The 4660-nt window shown below is 47.0% G+C and overlaps 1 long non-coding RNA gene across 7 annotated transcripts; it reads right to left on the bottom strand.

Moving 5' to 3' along the window:
- Nucleotides 1-987: 987 nt before the first annotated feature.
- LOC127923256 (uncharacterized) lies at nucleotides 988-3868 on the bottom strand. 7 transcript variants are annotated; one of them, XR_008113803.1, is made up of 3 exons: nucleotides 3806-3868; nucleotides 2454-2714; nucleotides 988-1173 (listed from the first exon to the last, which is right to left on the bottom strand). It is a non-coding gene; the product is annotated as an uncharacterized LOC127923256 (long non-coding RNA). The 7 variants fall into 7 exon arrangements; XR_008113806.1 differs by having other exon boundaries at nucleotides 2454-2559; XR_008113801.1 differs by lacking the exon at nucleotides 3806-3868 and adding an exon at nucleotides 3494-3604.
- Between the last annotated feature and the right edge of the window lie 792 nt (nucleotides 3869-4660).

Raw genomic sequence — 4660 nt, 5'->3', positions numbered from 1 at the left:
CTGCAGCTGAAGGGAGGGTGTGGGATTCCCAGTTTTATTGATGTTCTCTGTTATGGACTTTACTTACATTGACATTGACTGTGTCTTCCTGCGATCTCTGTTGTTTTTACAAAAATACTAACAAAATAAATACTAAAAATAAAGCTGTCCAAAAAGAAGCAGGTATTTGACTGGTCCGTTTAATGGCCATATCAGGTATAAGTCTGTTCCATATATGGTCACATCCTCTGGTTCACCTCTCAAAAAGCAGCACATCTGCCAATAAACCAATGTCAAATTACCTGAGCTATATTGCTGTGGAAGCTGGATGTATTTCTGACACACTCATTTCTGAACATGGCCATGTTGGGATTGGAAATGATCTGTTGCTTTGGCTATACTTGTAAATGTACCATCGACTGTATGGGATCAGATGAGTTTCATGAACAGCTCAGCAGGTTTGATACCATCTCTATGAGGCAGGGTCATAAAGTAATCCTCAACGACTTCAGGCTGCATGTATTTCTGACATCTATGGTTGGAGAAGGTCACTAACGGGGTAATAATTGTGGACTTGTTTGTCCAAAGATCTGTACAGCAGGTTGAAAAACACAACAGCTCCCCATTTAATCCAACTGTTTCTCCTTGTAAATGTATTAGATTAATATTACATTTATCCCTCCATTGACTTCACTCTGCATGCTGAAAGGTGAACACCTCATACCTTTACTGTGGACCACAGAGAGATACGATACAGGCCAGCACATTGTTTTGACCACCGTAGTCATAGACTGTTCTCTCTGCTACTGGAGCACTAGGTCCAAAAGGCTTCTTAACAGCTTCTACCCCCAAGCCTTAAGACTCCTGAAAAGCTAATCAAATGGCTACCCAGACCCCTCTTTTACGCTGCTGCTACTCTCTGTTTATTATCTATGCATAGTCACTTTATCTCAACATACATGTAAATAATACCTCAATTACCTCGACTAACCGGTGCCCCCGCACATTGACTCTGTACTGGTAGCCCCTGTATATAGCCTCCACATTGACTCTGTACTGGTAGCCCCTGTATATAGCCTCCACATTGACTCTGTACCGGTACCCCCTGTATATAGCCTCCACATTGACTCTGTACCGGTACCCCCTGTATATAGCCTCCACATTGACTCTGTACCGGTACCCCCTGTATATAGCCTCCACATTGACTCTGTACCGGTAGCCCCCTGTATATAGTCTCCACATTGACTCTGTACCGGTACCCCCTGTATATAGCCTCCACATTGACTCTGTACCGGTACCCCCTGTATATAGCCTCCACATTGACTCTGTCCCGGTACCCCCTGTATATAGCCTCCACATTGACTCTGTACCGGTACCCCTGTATATAGTCTCCACATTGACTCTGTACCGGTACCCCCTGTATATAGTCTCCACATTGACTCTGTACCGGTACCCCTGTATATAGTCTCCACATTGACTCTGTACCGGTACCCCCTGTATATAGTCTCCACATTGACTCTGTACTGGTACCTCCTGTATATAGTCTCCACATTGACTCTGTACCGGTACCCCCTGTATATAGTCTCCACATTGACTCTGTACCGGTACCCCCTGTATATAGTCTCCACATTGACTCTGTACCGGTACCCCCTGTATATAGCCTCCACATCGACTCTGTACCTGGTACCCCTGTATATAGTCTCCACATTGACTCTGTACCGGTACCCCCTGTATATAGCCTCCACATTGACTCTGTACCGGTACCCCCTGTATATAGCTTCCACATTGACTCTGTACCGGTACCCCCTGTATAGTCTCCAATTGACTCTGTACCGGTACCTCCTGTATATAGCCTCCACATGACTCTGTACCGGTACCCCCTGTATATAACCTCCACATTGACTCTGTACGGGTACCCCTGTATATAGCCTCCACATTGACTCTGTACCAGTACCCCCTGTATATAGTCTCCACATTGACTCTGTACTGGTACCCCCTGATTATATAGCCTCCACATTGACTCTGTACCGGTACCCCCTGTATATAGCCTCCACATTGACTCTGTACCGGTACCCCTGTATATAGTCTCCACATTGACTCTGTACCGGTACCCCCTGTATATAGTCTCCACATTGACTCTGTACCGGTACCTCCTGTATATAGCCTCCACATTGACTCTGTACCGGTACCCCCTGTATATAGCCTCCACATTGACTCTGTACCGGTACCCCCTGTATATAGTCTCCACATTGACTCTGTACCGGTACCCCCTGTATATAGTCTCCACATTGACTCTGTACCGGTACCCCCTGTATATAGCCTCCACATTGACTCTGTACCGGTACCCCCTGTATATAGCCTCCACATTGACTCTGTACCGGTACCCCCTGTATATAGCCTCCACATTGACTCTGTACCGGTACCCCTGTATATAGCCTCCACATTGACTCTGTACCGGTACCCCTGTATATAACCTCCACATTGACTCTGTACCGGTACCCCCTGTATATAGCCTCCACATTGACTCTGTACCGGTACCCCCTGTATATAGCCTCCACATTGACTCTGTACCGGTACCCCCTGTATATAGTCTCCACATTGACTCTGTACCGGTACCCCTGTATATAGCCTCCACATTGACTCTGTACCGGTACCCCCTGTATATAGCCTCCACATTGACTCTGTACCGGTACCCCCTGTATATAGCCTCCACATTGACTCTGTACCGGTACCCCCTGTATATAGCCTCCACATTGACTCTGTACCGGTACCCCTGTATATAACCTCCACATTGACTCTGTACTGGTACCCCCTGTATATAGCCTCCACATTGACTCTGTACCGGTACCCCCTGTATATAGTCTCCACATTGACTCTGTACTGGTACCCCCTGATTATATAGCCTCCACATTGACTCTGTACCGGTACCCCCTGTATATAGCCTCCACATTGACTCTGTACCGGTACCCCCTGTATATAGTCTCCACATTGACTCTGTACCGGTACCCCCTGTATATAGTCTCCACATTGACTCTGTACCGGTACCTCCTGTATATAGCCTCCACATTGACTCTGTACCGGTACCCCTGTATATAGCCTCCACATTGACTCTGTACCGGTACCCCTGTATATAGTCTCCACATTGACTCTGTACCGGTACCCCCTGTATATAGTCTCCACATTGACTCTGTACCGGTACCCCCTGTATATAGCCTCCACATTGACTCTGTACTGGTACCCCCTGTATATAGCCTCCACATTGACTCTGTACCGGTACCCCCTGTATATAACCTCCACATTGACTCTGTACTGGTACCACCTGTATATAGTCTCCACATTGACTCTGTACCGGTACCCCCTGTATATAGTCTCCACATTGACTCTGTACTGGTACCACCTGTATATAGTCTCCACATTGACTCTGTACCGGTACCTCCTGTATATAGTCTCCACATTGACTCTGTACTGGTACCACCTGTATATAGTCTCCACATTGACTCTGTACTGGTACCACCTGTATATAGTCTCCACATTGACTCTGTACCGGTACCCCCTGTATATAGTCTCCACATTGACTCTGTACCGGTACCCCCTGTATATAGTCTCCACATTGACTCTGTACTGGTACCACCTGTATATAGTCTCCACATTGACTCTGTACTGGTACCACCTGTATATAGTCTCCACATTGACTCTGTACCGGTACCCCCTGTATATAACCTCCACATTGACTCTGTACTGGTACCCCCTGTATATAACCTCCACATTGACTCTGTACTGGTACCACCTGTATATAGTCTCCACATTGACTCTGTACTGGTACCACCTGTATATAGTCTCCACATTGACTCTGTACCGGTACCCCCTGTATATAGTCTCCACATTGACTCTGTACTGGTACCACCTGTATATAGTCTCCACATTGACTCTGTACTGGTACCACCTGTATATAGTCTCCACATTGACTCTGTACCGGTACCCCTGTATATAACCTCCACATTGACTCTGTACGGTACCCCCTGTATATAACCTCCACATTGACTCTGTACCGGTACCCCCTGTATATAACCTCCACATTGACTCTGTACGGGTACCCCCTGTATATAGCCTCCACATTGACTCTGTACCAGTACCCCCTGTATATAGTCTCCACATTGACTCTGTACTGGTACCCCCTGATTATATAGCCTCCACATTGACTCTGTACCGGTACCCCTGTATATAGCCTCCACATTGACTCTGTACCGGTACCCCCTGTATATAGTCTCCACATTGACTCTGTACCGGTACCCCCTGTATATAGTCTCCACATTGACTCTGTACGGTACCTCCTGTATATAGCCTCCACATTGACTCTGTACCGGTACCCCCTGTATATAGCCTCCACATTGACTCTGTACCGGTACCCCCTGTATATAGTCTCCACATTGACTCTGTACCGGTACCCCCTGTATATAGTCTCCACATTGACTCTGTACCGGTACCCCCTGTATATAGCCTCCACATTGACTCTGTACCGGTATCCCTGTATATAGCCTCCACATTGACTCTGTACCGGTACCCCCTGTATATAGCCTCCACATTGACTCTGTACCGGTACACCTCTGTATATAGCCTCCACATTGACTCTGTACGGTACCCCCTGTATATAACCTCCACATTGACTCTGTGCCAGTACCCC

The sequence above is a fragment of the Oncorhynchus keta genome, unplaced genomic scaffold, assembly GCF_023373465.1.
Source record: "Oncorhynchus keta strain PuntledgeMale-10-30-2019 unplaced genomic scaffold, Oket_V2 Un_contig_29040_pilon_pilon, whole genome shotgun sequence".
Taxonomy (NCBI): Eukaryota; Metazoa; Chordata; class Actinopteri; order Salmoniformes; family Salmonidae; genus Oncorhynchus; species Oncorhynchus keta.
This window is presented reverse-complemented; position numbering and strand designations above follow the sequence as displayed.